Below are 14,151 nucleotides of genomic sequence, written 5' to 3'. Positions count from 1 at the left end.
CTTGAACCACACGATGTCATGCCAATCAACCATCTGATGATGAATTCTTAGTTGTTCCCAAGCTACTTTGACCGAGAAACTCTGATTTGGCGAATCCAACCAAACAATCTCATCCTTTTGCCCCTTAGGAGTAGATGTGGAAGGAATAGCTTCTATAATGGGGTGCCAGCCAATAGCATGAGTGATAGGAATTCTCCATTCTAAGTTATTAATCAGCACGTTCACTCTCGCGTTGTGCTCCATACCTGAATCATAGATGAATCGTTCACCGTAAGTATCAGCGAGCGGGCTGTGAGGATGCCAATTGTCAAACCATAGAGAGGTTGTCATTCCATCTCCGATAATGTGCTTCACCTTCGGCCATGCTAAGGATCTGAGCTTTAGAATCTTTCCCCAAGCCCAAGAGCAGCTTCCTGGCGCCTTGATTGTCCAGAAACTCCTACCTCGCAAGAGATTGGATCTGATCCAAGTAGACCAGATTGAGCCATCCGAGTCATTGCACAGGTTCCAAATGTGTTTCAACAAGGCAATCTTGTTCCATTCTGTTATCCTTTTTATGCCTAGCCCCCCCTCCTTTCTTGGAAGACATACCTGATCCCAAGCCACTTTAGCCCTAGTAGTGCTCATATCTGAACCTGACCAAAGAAAGGATCTCATAATTTGCTCAACGTTTTTCACTACTTGCCCAGGTAATAGGAATAGAGATGCCCAATAGACCTGGATGGAGAATAAAACTGAGTTAATCAGTTGTACTCGCCCTGCGAAAGAGAGTGTTCTGCAAGTCCAATGTCGTACTTTAGCGGTAATTCGATCCACGAGGCCCTTACAATCAACAGCCTTTAGTCTGGACGAGATAAGAGGCACTCCCAAATATTTCATAGGAAGCTCCCCCTCTCTAAACCCAAGAATACTGATAATCTGTTCCCTCTGAGCACCTAAAACACCGCTCAAGAAGATGTCACTTTTGTTTGGATTTGGATATAGACCTGATAGATCTTGAAACTCTATGAGTGCATTTTTTATCATACGAACTGAATGTACATCCCCTTTGCTGAATATCATCAAGTCGTCGGCAAAGCAAAGATGAGAAATTCTGTCCTTCTTGCATCTCCAGTGGAACTTGAAGTTTTGATTGGCACTCATATTGCAGAACAGCCCTGACAGGATTTCCATGCAAAGGACAAACAAATATGGAGATAATGGATCACCTTGTCTCAGCCCTCTACCCCCATGAAAGTAACCTGCAAGTTCACCGTTGACGTTGATTGAGAATTGACACGATGTAACACACACCATGATCCAATCAACCACTGTTCTAGGGAATCCCATTTTTATTAACGTAGCATCAACGAAATCCCACCGAACCGAGTCATAAGCCTTCATCAGATCTACTTTCATAGCACAACGAGCCGGACCCGTAGATTTATGATAGCCTTTCATTAGCTCCTGAGACAAAAGAATATTGTCGCTGATTCTCCGTCCAGAGATAAAAGCTGTCTGATACGGACCTACTAAGGACGGCAAAACAACTTTCATTCTCCCAGCTAGAATCTTCGCGATGCATTTGTATACTGTATTGCAGCAAGATATAGGACGAAAATCTGTCAACCTCGTAGGATTAGCAACTTTAGGGATAAAGGAAATGGATGTAGCATTCATTTTAAAGATGTTCATCCCGCACACCTTATCTCGAATCTGACATCGAGTATGAAAGATGTTCTCGCGTTGCTCATCACTAACATCAATTTGTGCATTCAGAACCCGTTGAACAACCAACAAATCTCCCTTCACTGGTTCGAAATCCTCTTCTTGTTCAGCCACTTGTACCTGATCTTCGTCTTCAGTTTCAACCTCATCTCCACTGATCAGCTCTCCATGATCCCCATGCAAAATCATCACCCTTTTATTTGGACATTCCGAAGCAATATGCCCATGTCCCAAGCACTTGAAGCACTTGATGTCCCGAGACCTCCTAGGGTGTTGAGGTTCTGTCACCTTCTCCTTTCCCTTCAAAGAATCAGAACTGGTATTCCCCTTGCTAAACTCCACCTTCTCATCTCGTTTATGCGTGCTCCATGTTCGTGTAGGCGTAGAAACAGCCCTTGTCGCGCTTGACGTAGTTACACTAGCTCGGACACCTCCTCGTCTCTGCTGCCTCTCTACTCGGGTTGCAAGCTTTATAACTTCCTCAAGGAAGATGTACGGTTGTAACTCAACAACATTAGCTATATCCTTCCTCAACCCTCCAAGAAATCTAGCTATTGTTTGCTCTTGAGGTTCCATCAATTCACATCGAATCTGCAGCAATTCAAACTCTTTCACATACTCTTCCACAGTCAAAGATCCCTGTCGCAAAGTCCGAAGTCTGATGTATAGCTCCTGTTTATAGTAATCAGGAACAAATCTCTTCTTCATCACTCTTTTCATAGTTGCCCATGTTGTAATCTCCTCCTCTCCATCCCTTCTCCTCTGAATCTTTACGTTTTCCCACCATAAAAGAGCATAATCTGTAAACTCAAGTGCTGCCACCTTGCACTTCCTTTCTTCAGAATATTCATACCATTCAAACACCTTTTCAACCTTCTGAATCCACTCCAAGTATTCCTCAGGTGAACTACTTCCTCTAAACGGTGGAATCTTAAGTTTGAGACCATTAGGAGGATTATAATTCTGCCTTCTTGGTCTGACCCTATCATCAGCCTCATCATCCCATTTGGATCTTCGTCATCTTCTATAATATCATTTCGTGGCACCCTAAGTGCTTGCCTTGGTTGGGGTTGCAAATTATTTCTTTGCATCCTTTGCATAAGGGTATTCAACTGTTCACGAATTCCAGTCATCTCATCCCGAATCTCAGCATGAGATCGTTGTAAGCCCATGACCTGTGCCTGTTCCAAACTTAACCCTCTTGGCAAATCTTCTTTATCTCCAGCCATAGTTAAGTCTGTCAACCTCAATTCCAGCAAACCTTTCTTGTTGTTGTTGTTGTTGTTGTTTTTGGCTCCTGTCTTAGATCACAACTAGGCTCTGATACCAGATGATGAGCCGTGAATGATTTGAAAATCGGCAACAATGATTCTAATGAAAAATGGATGAAGGATGGGTCTGGTTGTGTTGTTTTTCTTTTAGTATTTAGGCTGGATTGTAGTGATTTAAGGTAAATAAGATGGAGGATAGACTAGAATGATACTTTGATAAGTCGATCTGGACGCCACAAAGATCAATCTAGGATTTCGACGCCACACTCTTTGTGATTGAAGAGTGATAAGTCAGGTAGGGTTCTTCACAAAACGAATTTGGAAGAACAGCTCTTAATTCTCTGAATTAAGTTTTTCAAATCTTGGCTAAAAGTGTTTATTTCATATTCTAATACATATTTATCTTTGGAACATCCCTCCAAAGTTAGGTGAATTCAACATGACAGAAGTCAAGCCTAAAAACTAGACTTTTAATAAAGCAAGTAGACAAATTTAACTAACACACGTTTTTTGTTGACATTTCTAAAACATATGCAGACGAAATTTAAAACAGCCATAACTTTTGACACAAAAGTCCAATGCACTCATGGTTGGACAATATAGAAAGATCACGTTCTGAACTTGAATTGTACCTACATAAATCTTGTTTTCACATGCATTGGATGGCTTCAAATTCGGGTTCAAATCCATCTACTGTTCTGACCGTAAATAGCATCAATTCCTTCACTTGCATTATCAATCCAAATACAAGTAGCCCAGCATGAAAAGAACCATTAAGGGCTTTTCCCATCTCCAAGTTCCAATTGTAGGCAAATAAGCACCCTTGAACCAATTTCACACTGATTGCTAATTTTAACTCCGACGCAGCTTCAATCATTGCAATTTGATTCGTCAAGGCCCGTTGTAGTTGTTTCGCTCTCGCTCTTGTCATTGGACCATCTGAATCCTCTTGCATATTAGATTCAGCTTTACGAGATGGATTATAATTCCCATGATGCACATCATCAGCCCCGGGTTGAAAATGATTTGTCCTCAAATCAGAATCGTCATCATCATCCAAGTACGGAGATAAGTCTTTCACATTAAAAGTAGCTGATACGTTGTAATCACCAGGAAGATCTACCTTATACGCATTGTCATTCACCTTCTCTATAATACGAAATGGACCGTTCAGCTCTTGGCATCAACTTGGACTTACGTTTGCTTGGAAATCTGCCCTTGCTAATATGAATCCAAACAAGATCTCCAGGTTCAAACCTGACCATCTTTCGCCCCTTGTTAGCTTGTTTAGCATACTTTGTTGTTTTCTCCTCAATATGTAGTCGAACCTGCTCATGTAGTTTCTTCATCAATTCTGCCTTTCTAATTCCATCCATAGATGTCCTCTCATCAATTGGAATATGAACAAGATCAATAGGAACACAAGGATTAAAGCCATAGACAACCTCAAATGGTGAAAATTTTGTAGCCCCATGCACACTACGATTATATGCAAACTCCACAATCGGCAAACAAGTATCCCAACTCTTCAAATTCTTATGTATAACAGCTCGTAACAAAGAAGATAAAGTTCGGTTTACTACCTCAGTTTGTCCATCAGTTTGTGGATGACATGCCGTACTGAAAAAGTAACTTTGTTCCAAGTTTCCTCCAAAGAGTCTTCCAAAAGTGGCTTAAGAACTTTGTATCACGATCAGAGACAATGCTTTTAGGAATTCCATGCAAACGAACAATCTCTTGAAAGAACAAATCAGCAACATGTACTGCATCGTCAGTTTTCGCACAAGGAATGAAATGGGACATTTTGGAGAATCGATCAACCACCACCATTATTGAATCCTTCCCACGTTGTGTTCTCGGTAGTCCAAGTACAAAGTCCATGCTAATGTCCATCCATGGTTGCTCTGGAATAGGCAGTGGCATATAGAGTCCATACGCATTCTCTTTACCTTTAGCTCTCTTGCAAATAGCACATCTTTCAATCACCTTGTGTACATCCCGTAACATATTGGGCCAAAAAAAATGTTCTTTCAGCAGCTCATAAGTCTTCTTCTCCCCAAAATGACCACTAAGACCACCACTACGAGCCTCTCGCACAAGCAACTCCCGTAACGAACCTGAAGGAATACACATTCTGCCCATTTTGAACAAGTAACCTTCATGCATGAAGAACCCATCACAAGCTCCCTTTGCACATTCGGCAACCACATTAGCAAAGTAGGAATCATTGGCATACTGATCCTTCACCTGTTCAAAACCCATCAGCCTTGCATTCAACATAGAGATCAGTGCATACCTCCTAGAAAGAGCATCAGCAACCACATTAACTTGCCCTTTCTTGTACTTTATGACATAAGGAAATGACTCCATGAACTCCACCCATTTAGCATGTCTTCGATTCAACTTGTTTTGCCCCTTAAGATACTTCAAGGCTTCATTAGTATCATCTTCTTTGACTTGAACCTGAAGTGTTCGCCTTATAACCAAGGACTCCTCAACCGGTAATGCTAACTCATCCCCATAACTATCCTCCAATGGTGGCATGCCTTCACAATCAGAACTGTCACTTTCAGATTCCACATCACCATTATCTCTAATCATCATGATTCTCTTGTTTGGACACTTTGAAGCATAATGTCCATGTCCCTGACACCTGAAACATTTAACATCACGAGTACGTTTAGGTTGAGTTTCAGATTTACCTTTGGCATCAGTAGGGACATCAACTTTAGCCTTTGGTGGTTCAGTTCTAGAAGGACCAAAGGATCTTGGGCGGACAGTGCCCTCTCTCTTTAGATTTGGCTTCCAAGATGATGACGAACCCGAATTAAACGTTGGCCGAGCATGCCCCCTCCTAAGTTGTCTCTCCACCTTCGTCACCATGTGAACCATGTCCTCTAACTCCACATAGTGCTGTAGCTCAACCACATTAGCAATGTCCCGATTCAACCCATTAAGAAATCTAGCCATGGTGGCTTCTCTATCCTCAACAACATTAGCCCGAATCATTGCTATCTCCATCTCTTTGTGATATTCATCTACTGTCTTATAACCTTGATTCAGACCTTGGAGCTTCAGATATAAGTCGCTGATTCGTTGTTTTCAGACATTCTTTGAATCTGCAAAATCTGGTTAGTAGCACAAAAATATCCTCACACCTCTCATGTATCACACAAAACACAAATCAAGGTTTTTCACTCTATTAAGCTCTCTACGCCTTTTACCTCACAACTTGCTTTCTTTTGGTTCTTTAGGAACTGAAATCAGCAAATCAAAGTCAGTAGCTTTCGCTGCACACTCTAATTATAATTTTGAGACTCAAGAATAAAAAAAATATACTGAAAACAAAGCAAAATAAAACTACGATTATGATTTTGCGAGTAGCAATGCAAATTCATGCAAATTGCGGACGAAATGAGGACACAAATTAAAACAAAAGCGAATTTTAGTGAAAACAATTACTTGACTTCTAGATAACCCAAATATAAGAGAAATTAAAAGATTCAAACAAATCTAAACAGTATAGATCATGTTCTCAAACTTGACGCAAATCTATCCTATTACGCAATATGTACGTAACAGAATTGAAACCCAGACCAAACAATCTCCAAATGACCTCAAATTCAATATTTAGTAATAGAATACTATGAAAACACCAAAAATCAATTTATAGGTTGTTCTCTTATGTCTAGGTACCCAAACCCCTTGTATGATCAGTTTGTGGCAGAATTGAACCTCCAATTAAAACCTCCAGAAACGGATATCAAAATAATCCTAAATTTAATATGTGGTGCGATCGCATACCCAATACTTGGAATATGAAGTTTCAATAGATTCCAAGGTGTTTTACCTAGGGTTCACTAAGAGTAGTGTTTCTACGGCAGAATTGAAACTCGAATTCATACCTGAAGTAAATAATATCAGAATAAGTCCAACTTTGATATATCATGCGATCCCACCCCCAATAGACTGAATATGAAGTTTAAATTGATTCCGAGATGGTTTGCTTATGGTTCACCAAGATTTGTGTTTCTACGGTAAAAATTGAATGATCCTTCAAATTTCATCTAATAACTCTTTTCTCTATTTCTTTCTATTTTTTTTTTCTTTTTAATAAACTGATATGATTAGAGACAGTAACCAAATGAAATATATATTTTTTTTTTTGCTTAGATGATGCAAACTCGAAGAACAAGAAGATGGACGCAAACACTAAAAAACTTAAGGGAATGCTAAAGAAAAAAATAACAGAATGATATTGATACGGTTCAACCCTGTGATACGACCCAAGTAAGGTCAGATTCAGATTTTGGCGTAAAAAACGCAACAGTCCAGGTTTACGGCAACAATCATAATTCTCAATCCGACCGTTGGATCGGGCTAATATTTTATGCGGACTCTCCAGACATATCTTACTACCTTGAGTTAAAATGGCAGGCAATCGGAGTTCGGGACGGCACCCCAATACTGGTCAACAGAGGCTGTACGGATTTTGTTATTTACTTCCATTTGACTTGTGGACTTCCTATTTGATTAGGATTCTTTTCCTCCAAGGATGTGGGAGCTGGTTTTGGGAATTTTCTAGTTCCACAAGGATCTTTAATGAGTTGCAATATAATCTCCTAGTGTGGCAAGGATTCATTAATGTTTCAGAATCCTTTTCTTATAAGGATTCCTTATTCATCCTAGCTACACGAGAAAAGAAGGGCTGGTGGTATTTAATGACAAGTTACTTATTTTTATTATTTTCTTTCATGTTTGGGCTTAATTAATAGTTTGTTTTCAGCTAGGATCCAAGGCTTGTTTGGATCAGGTTATGGGCTTTTTAGTTTAGGGTTTTGGGCCAGTTTTGAGTGGACCTCATATAAGTCCACATAAGAGGTCCATTAGGGTTAATTTTTCAAGAACTATTTAAACTCATGTAAGCCACAATTTCGGCAGCTTTGATGATTATTATTTTGAATTTTTCAGTTTTAACGTGTGAGAGTGATTCTTGCATTCTTCAATTCTTGAACGAACTGAATCTGACTTATCGAAGATTAACTGGCTACGTGGCGTCATTCTACTCATTCCAATAGTGTTGGTGCCTTGGGGCAGGTTTCCATTGTGTCGCACTCATATCAGACCTATTTCGGCTTTCCGGGATCAGATCTCAATCTTGATTGTGGGTTGCGTGACCACGTGATCACGAGGTTCGCATCAGTTGGTATCAGAGCTAGGCTCCGAAACAAGGTCATATCATTCTGTTATTTTCGTTTTTTTTTAGTGTCCCTTAAGTTTTTCAGTGTTTGCATCCATCTTCTTGTTCTTCGTGTCTGTGTCATCTAAGCAAAAAAAAAAAAAAAGTTTATATTTCATCTTGTTACTGTCTCTAATCATATCAGTTTGTTAAAAAGAAAAAAAAATCAGAAAGAAATAGAGAAAAGAGTGATTAGTTGAAATTTGAAGGATCATTCAATTTTTGCAGCAGAAACACAAATCTTGGTTGCGTGACCACGTGATCACGAGGTTCGCATCAGATATGACCTTGTTTTGGAGCCTAGCTCTGATACCAACTGTTGTGTGATCACGAGGTTCGCATCAGATCCTCTTTAAAACCTAAAATGGACCATTACCACGAGGCTGTAATTTTGATTTTCTTTGGTTATGAGATCGATTTTTATGCATGTGCCCCCAAATCCAATCAAATAGTTGGAAAACAACCTGTTTACGCCCTTTATTGGCTTGAGCAGCATACAACTTGTTCTTCTTCTGAAACGAACCTCATGATCACGTGGTCAAGCAACCCACACGCAAAGACATCAATTCTTGGAAAGCCAAGTAAATCAGGTTTGATAGAAGTGTGACACAAAGATAACTTGTACCTAGGCACTAACACTATTGAAAATGGAAACCCCAACCCAACGAATATTGATTCGCGAATGAGAAGTATAAGGATGATGCCATGAAGCCAGTTGTTTTTCGATAAGTCATTTTCAGTTCTTTAAAGAACCAAGGAAGGGAGATTATCCCACCAACACTCAACAAGTGCAACAAAGAAGTTCTGAGTTCGCGAAGGCACTGCAATACTGGTAAACAGAGGCTGTACAAATTTTGTTATTTACTTCCATTTGACTTGTGGACTTTCTATTTGGTTAGGATTCTTTTCCTACAAGGATGTGGCAGCTGGTTTTGGAAATTTCCTAGTTCCATAAGGATCTTTAATGAGTTGCAATATAATCTACAAGTATGGTAAGGACTCATTAAGTTTCAGAATCCTTTTCTTATAAGGATTCCTTATTCATCCTAACTACACAAGGAAAGAAGGGTTGGTGGTATTTAATGACAAATTAGTTATTATTTTTATTATTTTCTTTCATGTTTGGGCTTAATTAAAACTTTGGTTTGAGCTAGGGTCCAAGGCTTGTTTGGATTAGGTTATGGCTTTTGAGTTTAGGGTTTTTGGGTCAGTTTTGTTTGGGCTCAGTTCAGCCCACAAGGGTAGATCCATTAGGGTTACTTTTAAGAAATATTTAAACACATGTAACCAAATTTTCAGCAGCTTTGATGATTATTACTTCTGAATTTTTTAGTTTTAACGTGTGAGAGTAATTCTTGCATTCTTCAGTTCTTGAACGAACTGAATCTAACTTATCAAAAATCAACTGGCTTCGTAGCGTCATTCTACTCATTCCAATAGGGTTGGTGCCTTGGGGTAGGTTTACATTGTGTCACACTCATATCAGACCTATTTCAGGTTTCCAGGGTCAGATCTCAATCTTGATTGTGGGTTGCATGACCACGTGATCATGAGGTTCGCATCGTCTTCTCAATCCAAAACCATACCTTCTAATCCATTTGTTGGACCATTTTTGCCTTCTTTTCACCATCTAAACTTACTCTTTCTTTAATAGGATAAGGAATTAAGTCCATAGGAGTAAGAGTATTAAAACCATAAACAATTTCAAAAAGAGAAAAGTCAGTGGTAATTCAAATGCACACTCTATTACAAGCAAACTTAGTAAAAAGCAAAACATTTCAGTTTAAAGAGAAAACTTACCCTTTCTCCCTAACTTTTCAGTTTCTTTTGAATTACAACACGTAACAATTGTGATAAAGTCTTATTCACCACCTCAATTTGTCCATCTGTATGAATGACAAATTGTTAAAAATAAAAGCTTTGTTCCCAACTTTCCCGACAAAGTGATAAGATCCAGGAAAGGTCAAATTCGGATTTTACGGAAATAGTCATAATTCTTAATCCTACAATTGGATCGGGCTGAAATTTTACGTGGAGGCTCCTAACATGTTTTCATACCTTGGGTTAAAATATCATGTCAATCGGATTTTAACAAGGCATCCAAACACGGGTCAACAGAGGCTTTACGGGTTTTGTTATTTACTTCCTTTTGACTTGTGGACTTTCTATTTGGCTAGGATTCTTTTCCTAAAAGGATGCGGCAGCTTATTTTGGGAATCTCCTAATTCTACAAAGATCTTTAATGGGCTGCAACATAGTTTCCAAGTGTGGCAAGGATTCATAAATGTTTCAGAATCCTTTTCTTACAAGGATTCCTTATTCATCCTAGCTACAAAAAGGAAAGAAGATTTCATAACTAATTCTACCTTAAGATTTGATTCTCCTAGCTTATATAGGACTTCTAAAGGGCTACAAATCTGATCCTATCATATTTAGGATATTAAATTTAGATTTATTTATTTTATTGTTATTTTCTTCTAAGTTTAGGGTTTATTTATATTATTTAGGTTTAATTGTAAGTGGGCATCATATAAGTCCACATAAGGGGTTTATTTTAGTTTGCAGTCACTATAAATAAGGGCATAACCAGACATGTAAGAAAAGACAATTCATATTAATAAAATTTCTTGTTTGCCGCACTTTGTGTGTGTGTGTGTGTGTGTGTGTGTGTTGGTGAGATAATCTCTCTTCCATGGTTCTCTAAAGAACTAAAAACAACTTATCGAAGAACAATTGTCTTCGTGGCGTCATCCTTATACTTCTCGTTCGCGAATCAATATTCATTGGGTGGGGGTCTCCGTTTCCAATAGTGCTGGTGCCTAGGTACAAGTTATCTTTGTGTCACACTCCTATCAAACCTGATTTACTTGGCTTTCTGGGAATTGATGTCTTTGCGTGTGGGTTGCGTGACCACGTGATCACGAGATTCGCATCATAAAGTTTTTCAAAAGCAGCAAAAAAACTTAACATCATGATTAGAAACTAAACTCTTAGGAATGTCATGCAAACATTCTATTTCAAATGATTTTGTAAAGTCAGGTACAGATAAAAACAAGTACAGAGAATAATTTCTCGATTCCTTGCGCAGTTTCGACATATCCAAGAAACACCATTTAAGATTAGCATACAATTTCTCACAACGCAACACATTAAATACTTTACACAAATGATCAAGATGCTTAGTTAAGTGCTTGCTATAGATCAGAATACATCAAAATACATAACCACAAACTTATATATATTGCATGCAACACATGGTTCATTTAACACATAAACTGACTAGGTGTAGTTTTAAATGTTGTTTTCCACTCATGGTTCTTTCATCCTAATATAATGGTACCCACTTTTCAAGTCAATTTTAGAGAAAATACAGGATCCATGTAACTCATCAACATGTCACCAAGCCTGGGAATGGGATGTCTTTATACTTTACTGTTATGTTGTTATTGGTTCAACAATCAACACACATCCTCCATGTTCCATCCCTTTTAGGCACAAGCAGCACTGGTAGTGCGCATGGCATACTCTCACAAATGTACCTGATGCGAATCACGTGATCATACAACCCATAATCAAGTTTTGAAGTCCAAACTGAAGGAACAACGAAGAAGTCTGAAGCTGTCCTGCAGCCCAGACACTATTTAGGGTTCAGCCCATATCTTGAGTTCTAGAAGTCCAAATGACCTCATCTTTTTTTTGTTGGAAAGCTGAGACAATTTCCTAGAACATTCCTGAGGATTTTGGGAAAATTATGATGTTAGCAATGACGTCTTGTTCAGACAAGAAGATAAGGATTGTCACCAAGTCAAGATGTGGCCACCCACTCATCAATTAATTAACAAATCAATAGTTCCAAATTTTGGCCTATAAAAGGAGGCACTTACCATGTATTGAGGCATCTTGGTTTCCAGATCAAGATCATGCTCTTGCTTTCTCTCTTTGTATTGCTTATGTTTTGCTTTCATTAATATCAAGTTTATGCACTTCATTTCCTTTCCTTTACTTAGTTAACTTCTTTCTCATTTATGTTCTTATGTTGTTCATTTATGTTTCTTTCATTCATTATGTTTAGCTAAGTTAATTATGTCAAGGTGAAAAGGGTACACTAATGGTGTAAGAATAAGTATAATATAAACTTAACATGGACCTTAACGTTGGATACTAACATGTTTTATATTTGTTATCTTGTTCACTTTTAATACTTTGCTTGTTAAATGGTTAATCTAGATTTATGTTGTATAACACTTGGTACAACAAATACTTGGTACTTTCATAGCTCATTGATGTGCATCATGGGAATTATAATCCATCTCGTAAAGCTGAATCTAACATGCAAGAGGATTCAGATGGTCTAATGACAAGAGCGAGAGCGAAACAACTATAACGGGCCTTGACGAATCAAATTGCAATGATTGAAGCTACGTCGGAGTTAAAAATTAGCAATCAGTTTGAAATTGGTTCAAGGGTGCTTATTTGCCTACAATTGGAACTTGGAGATGGGAAAAGCCCTTAATGGTTCTTTTCATGCTGGGCTACTTGTATTTGGATTGATAATGCAAGTGAAGGAATTGATGCTGTTTACGGTCAGAACAGTAGATGGATTTGAACCCGAATTTGAAGTCATCCAATGCATGTGAAAACAAGATTTATGTAGGTAAAATTCAAGTTCAGAACGTGATCTTTCTATATTGTCCAACCATGATTGCATTGGACTTTTGTGTCAAAAGTTATGGCTATTTTAAATTTCGTCTGCATATGTTTTAGAAATGTAAAAAAAAACGTGTTAGTTAAATTTGTCTACTTGCTTTATTAAAAGTCTAGTTTTTAGGCTTGACTTCTGTCATGTTGAATTCACCTAACTTTGGAGGGATGTTCCAAAGATAAATATGTATCAGAATATGAAATAAACACTTTTGGCCAAGATTTGAAAACTTAATTGAGAGAATTAAGAGTTGTTCTTCCAAATTCGTTTTGTAAAGAACCCTACCTGACGTATCACTCTTCAATCACAAAGAGTGTGGCGTCGAAATCCTAGATTGATCTTTGTGGCGTCCAGATCGACTTATCAAAGTATCATTCTAGTCTATCCTTCATCTTATTTACCTTAAATCACTACAATCCAGCCTAAATACCAAAAGAAAGACAACACAACCAGACCCATCCTTCATCCATTTTTGTTAGAATCATTGTTGCTGATTTTCAAATCATTCACGGCACATCACCCATACTGTATGGTATAACCGACACCTGAGCTATGAAAGGAACTTGATTTGTTGTTAACATAAGTTATAATCATGAATGTCTGCCAACATTTACAAGTATTAGCTTGATTCGAGTAAGATAACTAATGTAATCATGTTAACAATTTATAATCTGATTGGAACCTCCTTTAAGCGTGGTTTCCAATTGAGTAATAAGAGTTTATACTATACTTGTTTGAAGTACTATTAGTGGATCCTCTAACCTTGACATTTGTTTTTATCATTATTTTAATCCTTACATTAATCTTTCAACTCAAAGTTCTCATTAATTTCTTCCTTCTCTTCTTTATTATTGTTGTTGTTGTTGTTGTTGTTGTTGTTGTTATCTGTTCATAAACTCAGTATATAGGCTGGAAACCTGTGACCTGATCTTTTAGATCATTCTCAGGTATAACAACGCCACGTATTGAGTATTATTATTATTATTATTACTATTACTAGTACTAATATTGTTATTATTATCGTTATTATTGTTATTGTTGTGTTGTTATTTATAATTTATACAATTAACCTCTCTGTGGTTCGACCCCGGTCTTGCCGGGTTATTTATTACTTCGACACTCCTGCACTTGGGAGAAGACATCAAGCTTTTAGTCGTGTCAAGTTTTTGGCGCTGTTGCCGGGGAGGTAAATTCTTGTATAAATTATAATATTTAATTTATTTTCTCTTTTC

General features: G+C 38.0%; 1 pseudogene; it reads right to left on the bottom strand.

The window, feature by feature from the left end:
- Positions 1-1,214: 1,214 nt before the first annotated feature.
- Positions 1,215-14,151, bottom strand: part of LOC140955633 (uncharacterized) — a 78,913-nt pseudogene continuing 65,976 nt past the window's right edge.

Source organism: Populus alba, chromosome 5 (genome assembly GCF_005239225.2).
Source record: "Populus alba chromosome 5, ASM523922v2, whole genome shotgun sequence".
In the NCBI taxonomy this organism is placed as follows: domain Eukaryota; kingdom Viridiplantae; phylum Streptophyta; class Magnoliopsida; order Malpighiales; family Salicaceae; genus Populus; species Populus alba.
Note: the sequence above shows the minus strand (reverse complement) of the source record. Positions and strands in the feature narration are given on the sequence as shown.